Source organism: Solanum dulcamara, chromosome 8, assembly GCF_947179165.1.
Source record: "Solanum dulcamara chromosome 8, daSolDulc1.2, whole genome shotgun sequence".
Taxonomy (NCBI): domain Eukaryota; kingdom Viridiplantae; phylum Streptophyta; class Magnoliopsida; order Solanales; family Solanaceae; genus Solanum; species Solanum dulcamara.
This window is the reverse complement of record NC_077244.1, coordinates 72,767,675-72,780,507: the sequence shown is the minus strand read 5'-3', so window position 1 is coordinate 72,780,507 and position 12,833 is coordinate 72,767,675. Positions and strand designations below refer to the sequence as shown.

Sequence of the window (12,833 nt, the reverse complement as noted above, 5' to 3'; positions counted from 1 at the left end):
TGTAATTCATAGTGGAATAACTCATGCCATTTTTAAAGACGAGAAATATTATTCCTACTTGCTTAGAAGAAAAGCAAATGTTACTACAATTTATGGTAATTCAAAAATGATCGAAGGCTCAGAAAGAGCTACTATATTTCTGCCTAAAGGAACAAAGTTTGTTATAAAAGATGCACCATTTTCTTCTAAATCCACAAGAAACTTGTTAAGTTTTAAACATATTCGCAGAAATAGATATTATGTTGAGACACTAAATGAAATAAATATTAAATACCTTGGTATAACCAAGACTGTCTTAGGCCAGAAATATATTTTGAAAAAATTACCAACTTTGTCGTCTGGCCTATATTATGCAAAAATTAATGCAATTGAAGCACATTTGATCGTAAACCAAAAGTTTAATAACCTAAATACATTTTTGTTATGGCATGATCGAATAGGTCATCTTGGATCAATAATGATGAGACGAATTCTTGAAAATTCAACTGGACATCCATTAAAGTACCTGAAGATTCTTACGAATGATGAATTTTCATGTGCTACTTGTTATCAAGGCAAATTAATTGTCAAACCATCAACTCTAAATATTGGTATCGAATCTCCTGGCTTTTTAGAGCGTATACATTGGAATATATGTGGACCTATTCATCCACCTAGTGGATTATTTATATATTTTAAGGTCCTAATAGATGCATCATCAAGATGGTCTCATATGCGCCTCTTATCATCTCGCAACGTGGCGTTTGCAAAGTTGTTAGCACAAATAATCAGATTAAGGGCACAATTCCCAGACTATCCAATTAAGGCTATTCGCCTTGATAATGCTGGAGAACTTACATCCCAAGCTTTTAATGATTATTGCTTATCAATTAGGATAAAAATTGAATATTCTGTTGCTTATGTTCATACTCAAAATGGTCTTGCAGAGTCATTTATTAAGCAATTACAATTGATAGCAAGATCTCTACTTATGAAAATAAAATTATTGATTACTGTTTGGGTCATGCTATCTTACATGCAAAAGCACTTGTACGTCTCAGACCGACGAATTATAATAAATACTCTCTATCACAATTAGTATTTGGTCATTAGCTAAATATATCCCATTTATGAATTTTTAGTTATGCAGTATACGTGCCTATAGCATCACCACAATGTACAAAGATGGGCCCTCAACGAAGGTTGGGCATATATATTGGGTTTGACTTACTCTCCATAATTCGCTACCTTGAATCGTTGATAGGAGACTTATTTACTATTTGATTTGCAGATTGTCGGTTTGATGAAATACTTTTCCACAATTAGGGGGAGAGAAAAAGGAACCCAAAAGAGAAATTACGTGAAAAGTTTCATCGCTATCTCATTTTGATCCACGTACCCGCACATGTGAGCAGGAGATTCAAAAGATCATTCACTTACAAAAAATAGTAAATCAAATGTCAAATGCATTTACTGATTTGCAACGGATAACTAAGTCACATATCCCTACTGTGAATGTGTCTGTCCAAATTGATATCTCAAAAAAACCATCTACTAGTATCATAACTTCTGAATTCCAAACACGCCTAAAGCATGGTAGACCATTGGGTTCAAAGGATAAAAATACTAGAAAGAGAAGCGTGAGAAATAATAAAGATGATACTACAAAAGAACCTCATGAAGAAGGTCAATATTTGAGTAATCCTACTATTCCTGAAGAAATCAGTGAATCTGAGACTCAAGTGAATGAAGAACTTTCAATTAGTTCTACCGGTGATGAGATAAATTTAGATCGATTGAAAATCACGATTGATAATGTTTTTACATATAGTGTTGCACTTAACCTCATACAAGATAGTGAAAGTTTTAAGCCTAAATCCGTCGAAGAATGTCAACGTAGATGTGATTGGCCATAATGGTAAAAGACAATTCAATCAGAATTAGACTCAGTTGCTAAACGTGAGGTTTTTGGACCTGTAATCCAAACTCCTAAAGGTGTAAAATCAGTTGGGTATACATTGATTTTTGTGCAAAAATGAAATGAGAGAAATAAAATTATAAAATACAAGACACGCCTTTTTTGCACAAGGATTCTCTCAAAGACCTGGGGTCAACTATGAAGAAACATATTCACCTGTTATGAATGGAATAACTTTTTGATATCTTATCAGTTTAGCTGTACATAAAAATCTTGAAATATATCTAATGGATGTAGTTACAGCTTACCTTTATGGTTTACTTGATAATGAAATGTACATGAAAATCCCAAAAGGATTAAAATTGCCTGAAGCATGTACTAACTCTCGGTCGATGTACTCAATCAAATTGCAAAGATCATTATATGGTTAGAAACAATCAGGACATATGTGGTTTAATCGCCTTAGTGAGTACTTGATAAATGAAGGTTATATAAATGATGGAATATGTCCATGTGTTTTTACTAAGAAAATAGAATCAGAGTTTCTTATACTCGCCGTTTATGTTAATGACCTAAATCTCATTAGAACCCCTGAAAAGGTCCAAAAGGCGATTGAATATCTAAAGAAAAAATTTGAGATGAAAGACCTTGGAAAGAGAAAATTTTGTCTAGGTCTGCAAATTGAATATTTAGCAGACGGGGTCTTTGTCCACCAATTTTCCTACATTGAGAAAATCGTTAAATGATTTTACATGGAAAAAGCACATCCATTAAGTACTCCAATGATTGTTCGATCACTAGAAGTGGATAAAGATCCATTTTGACCTCCAGAAGAGAATGAAGAACTTCTTGATCCTAAAGTATCATATCTCAGTTCTATTAGTGCACTTATATATCTTGCTAACGCAACGAGGCCTGATATAACATTTTCTATTAATTTTTTGGCAAGGTATAGTTCATCCCCAACGTGAAGACATTGGAATGGTATTAAGCATATTTTACGATACCTAAAGGGTACCATTGATGTGGGTTTATTTTATACTAACAAAGGTTCTGCATACCTTATTGATTATGCAGATTGAGGTTATTTAGCAGACCCACATAAAGCTTGGCTTCATAAAAGGAGACAGAACAAAACATATTTTACCAAAATTATTCTTCACATATGATCTCCAGAAGAATGGTGATATTGATGTACAACAAGTTCGTTCAAGTGATAATCTTGCAGATTTATTCACAAAGGCATTACCAACATCAACTTTTGAGAAGCTAAGATATAAGATTGGAATGCATCGTCTCCAAAATATCAAATGAAGTTTTCATCAGGGGAAGTAAAATACGCGTTGTACTCTTTTTCCCTTAACCAAGGTTTTGTCCCACTGGGTTTTTCTGGTAAGGTTTTTAATGAGGCAGTACTCAAGGCGTATTACCAGATGTATGTACTCTTTCTCCTTCACTAGGCTTTTTTCCACTGACTTTTTTCTAGTAAGGTTTTAACGAGGCATAATATCTATGGGTATTAAGGATAACTATGTATATTGTTTCTTGTAAAGTTTTTTTTTATTACACGTCGACATTCAATGAGGAGTGTTCTGAAAGTGGATGTTCTACTAGGGCAAGTTGCCCACCATCTTTTCTCTTTTCCTGGCTATAAATTGCCATAATTTGGCACTGAAATTGGCACACACGGATACAAAAAAAAATCTCAACTCTCTCTCTTTTTTTACTATTTCTTCTTATTAATTTTGTAAGTTTAGTTTATTTTATAACACTAGTAACATTAAGTAATGGGTCAATTGATACCATACTTATCTCATTCATAATAAGTTTTGTGAACGGATAAAATTTATATGTGTTGTTCAATTATACGTACTCTAATTAAATACTTTTATATTCAAACTTAGAATTCATGAAACATAGAAATTAGCCTGATACATCATCGGACTGCTTGTTTTCTAGATATACAAGATACAAACATGCTATAACAAAACAGACTTGGGTGGAATTTTTTATGAAACATTTGGTTTAATGGTTTGGCTCAAACATACATCTAGGAGATGGATCTGAATCCACAAACAACTTCGCACATGACTTTTCGTAACATGGTGCAGATGCAAATTGATGTTTCTTGCCAAACAAAATGAAGCATTAGGCACTACTAGAAATATAGTTTCTTCTCACCATCAATTAATAAAAAAATTGTGTTATAAAATATGATTTTTCTATTAAAAAAACGTGTGAGGGAAAAAAAACACTATTATTTTTTCTTTTCTCACTAACTCAAAATAGTCACTCAACATTTTTAAGTGGGAAAGAGTGATTTTTAAGTAATGATGTCTAGAAATAGAGCTAATATGATATTCCTACCGTCCTAATTTACCTGACTCACTATCTTCAACCTTTTTCTTAAATAATGACATGTTTTTATAACTAAAAACAATTTAAAATTAAAATTCTTCTTTTATTTTTAATGAATTGATTTATAATCACACACAAATATCTAAGGTTTTTGCACAAATTTTAAAAGTTTTATCTTTTTTAAAAAAATTAATTACTAATCAAATGATGTCAAATAAATTGAAACAAAAAAAAGTAACCAAAAAAAAAGATAAATAAAAAGTAGAAAAGATTTGGAATGCAAATGAAAACGACTCAAATAGAATGCAGTGTCTTGATCAACCAGTTCGAGCTAGGTCTTGTTCATGAATCCAAAAGGGTCATTCGTACAAATGCCCCCAAAATAGGGTGGTCTCTAATGTTTGCACTTTAAAATAGATTTTATCTTTCAGAGCTGTAAATACGTTTGGAGTGAGTTAGTTTTTAAATTATTAAATTTAGATTTTGGCAAGTCAAACTTAGGTACAAATACTGTCTGAAGTTCAATCATAACCTCCCATCTTCAAATAAGATTTTTGCAACTTCAAATTCGTATATCTAAAATAATATCGAAAATCGATAAATTTGAGTTACGAGTGTAACTTCAATGGTATCCCTAAAATCAGATATAGGCGCACTTTGACCATGTTTAGATTGATTAAATGCGCTGGAATTTGGGTCGAGAAGATCCCACTTGACAGGTTTAGCGATGGGTGGGCTAACAGTAGTAGCCCTGTCCAAGTTAACTCTCATATAGGAATGGAAAGTCAACATTTTACAACCAGTGGGAGAAGGAGAAAGAAGTTTCTAGAAATATTTAGCTAACGTTTCATCATTTAATTTAAATTTAAATTCGAAAATTTATCTTTAAATATTTATTTGGCCATGAATTAGATCATCTGATATTTCAATGTTTTTTATGAGGAGAAATTTTTCAATTCTACTCACAAAATTTTAAATTTTTTCCTAATAAAATGTGTGTTCAAACACAACTTCAAAATCTATGACCAAACGGAAGGTTAACGGATGGATCCAACATGTGAGTTGTGACCCTTATCTTTAGACCAAACACACTTGAGGGTTAGGAACCTGGAGAAATCATACTTTTTAGGTACTTATTTTAATATGGGTACAATCTGTAAAACGACTTTTAATGTTTAGTATTACTAGTATATACTATCCAGCAATCATATAGACCAAAAACTTGAGTCATTAGGAATGGGTATTTATGAATTCCAAGTCGTATGCACGCAAGCATATCTATGCAAGTGGTAATGCAAATCTAATAGTAAAACACTGCCAGCTACATGTTGTGTCAATAATTGCATTTCTTATTCTTCTTTTTAAAGTGATAATGGCACTTATATTTCATATTTTAGGACACACTTGAAACAAGTAGACAAGAGAGATGATATGACTGCACTGCTAAGGATAAGTATGTACATTTCTCAAATTGGGATGTCAACCAATTAAATTACCTCCAAATCAAAAAGCTCAATCATGCTTTATGTCACGAATAGTGTTTTTATCACCCAACTTGCCTCACTAATGTTTTCGTACTAATTATTGATACAAAGTAATTTTTATTCGCACTTCATTTTATTTTTTTAATTATCGTGGTGTTCGGGTCAGTTTTTTATGCACCAAGGCTAGGACAGATAGGAAGAATCACCTAGTGTTTTTTTCGTCTCTGCTGAGTTTTGAACATGAGACCTCAAAATTCTCAATCACTTCATTGACCATTAAACCAAACCCTTGGATATCCGCACTTAAAATTAACATCAAACCAAGTTAAGAACTTGTCATAGTTAAATATAATTAAGAGAAGTGAAACTGTATGTTAATCAACTGTTTGTCATGTTGTTGAAATTTATTTGCAAAAAACAAAAGGAAAACAAAAAACATACATTATGCTAATTTCATGTAAACATCTTCTTCCCTCTTCTTTTGTCAGTTTGTGCTTCTTTTTAATTGAAGGGAATTGTCATAATTCATCTGATAGAAGTACTAAGGATCATTTGGTTCAATATAAAATTATTCCAATTATAATTTCGGGATTATCATCTTGAGGTTATAACGTCACCTTTTATATAAGATAGATAATTTCAAGAGTTTGTTATAAGGTTTATTCTAGCTTTAGCTACTATTCTAAATAAAATATTGAATAAATTTAATTTTTAAGTTTCATACTGAGACAACCCCTTATCCCGGTTTCAAATGGCCTCTAAGAGATCTTTGGTAAGATGTATAAGAATACTACTGAATAATGTGTATTACTATTTTGATATTGCTAATACGTTGAGTTGCTATATATTAGTTATACACCCTATAATACTAAGTAAGATTTATGACTCAGGAACCAACTAAATGGTGTTCCATATAATATTTTCTCTCCCTATACGAATCCACAACGCACGCCAAAATTTACAATCAAACGCCCATCCTACTAACATCTTTGTTGATATTTTCGTTAATTTTCAGTTGTTTCTTTAGGCACCGTCATTAAATAGGATATACTCTATATGATATACTAGTGAATATCAGTAGTAAAATACTAGTAGCATTATTAGCTAGCAAACCAGAATTCTTTATTTAAACACCCACTAGCCATGAGGTAGCATAAATTATGCCAACCCAGTACTTAATTAAGTAATAATAATTATAACAAAAGTAAAATCTGTCAATTGTCTTCTGCTAACTAAACAAAAAGGCATCTCGTTAAATCATGCCTTAGTGGTATTCTGTACGTCCCATTATCAAATTAATCCATGCTGTCATTTTCATTAAATTAAACAAGTTAATCTATGTTGTCATTTTAATACTGTATGTATGTGAACAAATAACAAGAAAACAAGCTGTGTTGTCCTATTAATACTGCATTTGTATTATCAAACTATTTCCTCTATTCATGTTTGTCGCAGATATTTGTCTTCTTTAATTTAATTAATCTAAGAAAAGAAACAGGATTATAATTTTCACCCTCCAATAATATAGTTACTAATTGCGATTAGTTAAGGATAACGCAATATCAAAGAACAGATTATTATTTTAAAGTTCAACACTTTTAGTCATCATGATTGGTCGATAAATGGGGTAAGTTTGGTGTAGCCAAAGCCAATCAGTATAAAACGGCCTAAATAATTTGTATTAATGTTAATATAATAATACCAAATGATTCACTGATGTATGCATTAGTTAATTCTCTTAGTACGATAGTGGAATTGACCAATTTGACACTTAGTTTTCTCCGATCATCCAATCAGAGTCCCTATGATAAATAGTAAATACTTATTTGCATTGGTATTTATACCAAAATGATGCAACTTACTGTAGTAAGGAAATTTAACCATTGTTAAGTGATGTTATTTTATATTGTACACAAGGCATGCATCTATCCATGATTTTTTTGTACCAGTATGACCCTATTTAAGAAAACATATTGAGGTCTCAATAAAATAAAATAAAAATCAGTAGTTAAAATGTTACCATTCAAACAACTGTTATCTGGTTGAGTCTTCCTTGCTCTCCCATTAACGGTGTCTACGGAAAAGGAAGAAAAAAAATCACATTAGAGTGAAGTGTTTCTATCATGTTTCAGTTTCAAATAAAGTTCATACAGATGATTAATGTCTATTCATCCCACCAGTGGCTCAGCCAGGATTTTCATTAAGAAGAAGTAAATACACGAATAAGTCAAATGAGTTCAACATCTACTATATATACAAAACAAATAACTTTAACCATGCATAAATAGTGTTATTTTTGGCTGAAGAAGGTTCGGATGACCTCCTTCGCTCCACCAGGCTCGACCCCTGCATCCCAGTCACAGAGTGATGAAATTCATAAGGACGATTGGTATAGCAAGATGTTTGTGTTATTTATGTCCCTTTTCCAATATTTGCTTCTTTTATTCATTCATGCACTATCCATACATAAACCAAGCAAGAAAATAGCTTCTTACTAAACTAGATTCTTGATTATAGTGTAAGTTTCAACAAGACCATGTTGGGGGTAGGAAGCACCACAAGTCTACAACTAAAGTTTAATATGATAATAAATAATGAAAATAAATTGGATACGAGAATTTTACGTGGAAACCCCTCAAACAGATAGAGGGGAAAAACTACGGAGTAGAAGGATCTTACTATGATTATATGGGAGTACATTAATCTCAAATAAAAGGAAAAAACAACAATTAACACTTCTCACTTGTAAAAGAAACAACTCACTAAAGTGGACACTCAAGACTACAATATTTATCTTGGTGTATAACTCTCTTTGTGTTCTTACTCTTTTGAATTGTATTTTGTGGGATAATCCAAATGAGGGCAAGAGACCCTCTATTTATAGGAAACTAGAAACGCGTAAAATACACGTATTGCACCTCCCTTTTTTACTACGCATTCAAAATGAGTTTTGTTCCCTTTTTTACTACACGTTTTGTTCCTTTTTTGACTACGCTTCAAGACGCGTTTTGTAGTATTTCAGTATCTAGCAGACTAGACAAGAAACATAAGGAAGAGACAAACCTTTAACTGAAAAATCATAGTGTTTGTTAACAGTAATGAAAATAGTAAAATAAAAAGCAATTTTCTTATTTCTCCAAATTGAAATATCATTTCCCTAGAAAAAAAAGGTCCAAATTCACTCATACTAAGCCATGTGCTTATAACCTTCACAACCATCCTTGAACGTTACAAAGCCACCGTGTAATCAAAAGAATGAAAGTATCTCTTTGGTTTTCCAAAGTAAGAAAGTATTAAAGTTAAATAGACTATCTTAATCCATCTTGCATCATCGCTCACATCACCTCCCTTATGATCTTGGCCTCCCAATATCGACTAACTATTTTTCATTAATTGTTTGCTTCAAGTTTAATGTATTGTTTAACAATTCCTTTCTCTTTATTGGTGTTTTGTAGAGCCCACCATAGTATCATTTACACTCTCAACATCCAAAGGAAACCTAACATCTCTGGATCTCCCTTTTTTACAAATCAAATCTTCACCCTCCTTTCCCTTTATATAAAGATATGCCTTTCTCTTTAACTTATTAGCTTCCATTACCACAGCTCTCTCCCCCCACAAAACAGATGCACTCTCCCTACATGATGATGTAAATTCTGGTTTTCTTTAGTCTTCTCGACCGCCCTCGGTTTGAGGTTATGTAGCTAAGTTTGGCAGCAAACACCATCCTATAGAGCAGACTGGATGATGAGAATATGCTAGCTGACTCTGACACAACATCATCACCCTCAGCTGAGATACAAAATTTTACGTACGCCAATTTAACAATAGTAACATTTACAAATCTTCTATATACTTCTGCTTATCTCATACTTATTGTTTTTTTTTTCTTCTTAATAAGGTTATTTGTTAGCTCATGGAATGTTGGAGGCATTGCACCACCAAACGACTTGAACATGGAGGACTTACTTGATACTCGAAACAACTTGGCTGATGTTTATGTTCTCGGGTAACCTTTTACTTCACTATACTACATTGTACTAATAGGTAAGTCAACCAAAGCACCTGATGGTGCATTTCGCATATGCAGCCCTTAGGGTAGAAGTGCCATGCAAATGCATCATCATCTGTGCCTATTTCAATGGGGACAAGCGGGGTGGGGCAAATACTAAACATAGCAGGGAAGGGAAGCTCTTATTCAGGGCAGGTAAAACAATTTTTTTGAACTTCAAAAGTGGGAGGAGCAGGGGTAGATTAATTAAAATTAATAAGTTCTACTGTATTAGATCAACTTTTTTGAACCTATCTCTCGCAAAGTTGGGCATAATCCATTTTCTATGCGGGGAAGGGGGGTCAATAAGGGCTGCGTGAGTTAAAATAGAGAGAGAAAAAATGCTAAGCACGGACAGGCTGATACAAGTTACAACTTTTTTGGAGTAAGGCTTCATCCGTGCCTTGCCGCCCCACCCCCTTTGTAATCTCAAGGCATCTGATATCAGGTGGCCTAATCAACGAAGTAGAGTGTATGGTGATATTTGCAGTATTTAAGGGTCTAAATTCTACTTTGTGAATGTACAACTCTTGAGCAAACTACTTTTATCAGGTTTCAAGAAATTGTACCTCTGAATGCTGGAAGTGTTATAGTGACAGAGAATACAACTATATGCATGCAATGGAATTCTCTTATTAGCACAGCTCTTAAAAAGATAGTTGTCGACGACATAACCCTTCAGGAGGCAGAGGAAGAAGAAAGTGTAAAAGTTTATCCACTAAAGAAAGGGAGTTCCTTCAAGTTCAATGTAGAAAATTCAACACAATTTGAATGCATAATTAGCAAGCAAATGGTGGGAATATTTATTACCATATGGGCACGGTCTCCACTCCTTCCCTATATCAGTCATACAAGTGTCTCCTGTGTAGGCTGTGGTATTTTGGCTACCTTGGAAACAAGGTACAAAGTTGATATTAAACTTCTATTTCTTGTTCATAATAAGAATAGTTACTGGCAAATTCAAGGAACAAGCAACAGGAGTTACTTACATATGCTGCCCTTTCCCCCCACCCCCCACCCCCACCCCCAAGGTGTTCACTCCAAGAAACAGAGGAGCGTGTGGACATACAAATTGGATAGAGACACAATCATATGTATCTAGTGCTCAGTTCACTAATTTTCGGTATTTGATATACAGGGTTCAGTATCGGTTAGATTTTGGTTACATGAAACAAGCTTCTGCTTTGTGTGTAGTCATTTGGCTTCCGGAGGAAAAGAAGGAGATGAGAGACAGAGAAATGCAGATGCCTCCCAAATACTATCACGCACCAGTTTTTCTTGTGACTCATTTCAGTATTTGCCAAGAAAAATTCTACAGCATGAGTATGTATACCTTTTTACGGTAATTATAAACAATCAGTCACCAAAGAAAAAAAAAATCCAGAGTCTGGAATTTCCTCATCCTAGCAATTTTTGTCAAAGTTACAGTTGTTAACTCTTGCTTCAGCATTAGCTGCCAGTCTGCTGATAGAGTAAACACTTTGATTATGCTTCCTGAAGTCAAGAAGCCGACACTTTTATTCTGTCCAAGACCGTAGCAGCTGATTAATTGATCAGAAAAAGAAGCATAAAAGACAAGCGAGATCGAGATTGTGCTTAATAATGCTTATGAAGCCTCATGTCAGCATTTGGACAAATAATTTTACACTTGCACTTCTTTAGCACAACAAAGAAGACTTGCCTTCGTATATATTGATTATTATATACTAACTGGTGAATATCTTAAAATATCTTCTAACAACCATAAGCTGGTTAATCTCATACAGTAGGGTGATTTGGCTAGGCGACCTGAATTATAGGATATACTTACCTGAAGCCACAACAAGATCTTTAGTCAATGAAGGGCAGTGGTGCATCTTACTACAAAAGGATCAGGTACTAAAAGCAAAATGATTAATTTTGAAGTTCCAAAAAGTACCCTAACATGTAGTGAGTTTTGTATTCCTAGTATCACCACTATTTTTGAAGTTCACATTGAAAACTTTGGAAAAAAATGAAGCTGAAGGCCGAGCTAAGAGAAGGTTGTATTTTCAACGGCTGGCAAGAGGAAGATATCGAGTTTGCACCAACATATAAATATTATCCAGATTCTGATGATTATTATGGCTGCAGTCAGAATGGGAAAAGAGGAAAGAGTCGAGCCCCAGCTTGGTAAGTTCTGAAAGAACATTTGAACGTTTTACCTAAAAATTATAAAACAGGCATATCTTATAAAGAAAAACATTATGTAGGTGTGATCGGATAATATGGTTTGGCAAGGGACTGAAGCAAAGCCAGTATAATAGAGGTGAGTTCAGATTGTCAGACCACAGACCAGTACGGGCAATTTTCAAGGCAGAGGTCAAGGTTCCATCACCATTATATTAGAGCACTTAGAAAGCCTTGTCGAACAGTTTTGACCACTTGTGGAACAGTTCTAAATTTCTAATAATTGCAATACTGATTATTCAACAACAACATACCTAGTGCAATTCGACAAGTGGGGTCTGGAGATGGTAGTGTGTATGCAGATCTTATCCTAACTTGAAAGGTAGAAATTATTTTTGATTGACCCTCGGCTCAAGAAGAAGCATATCAAAGCAGTTTGGGAATAGTGATTATTGTGTATGGTAAATACACTACAACACCAGAAGTATTCAAACAAAACCACCAGCTAGCAGAACACAATAACTGGAAAAAGGAACAGTGAAAAAAGAAATTAAGAGCCTAGAATTTGGGTCCAAAATGATGGGTAAAATTTGTGCACTTACTAACATTTCGTGTTGTAGGTTTCTCTTTTGTTGCAAGAGTAAGGGAAGCAAGGGGATGATGACTTTCTGGCTGATTCATTTCAACCTTTTAACTTTTTTGCAAATAAGAGAAAAAAGAGAAGAGTGTTGTGGGAAGATGAGGCAAGCTTAATTTGTTGAATTACCTTTTAGGAAACATGAAATCCATATTGATCCAGAAAGGGAATATAAGATTATATTCAAGATCATGTAACTATAAAATGCACCGACCGTAAAAAGAAGTGATAAAGTGCATGTAGATTGTACATTGACCA

The 12,833-nt window shown here is 33.6% G+C and overlaps 1 pseudogene; it reads left to right on the top strand.

The window, feature by feature from the left end:
- Positions 1 to 9,201: 9,201 nt before the first annotated feature.
- On the top strand, positions 9,202 to 12,549 carry LOC129901672 (type IV inositol polyphosphate 5-phosphatase 9-like; annotated as a pseudogene).
- Positions 12,550 to 12,833: the final 284 nt, after the last annotated feature.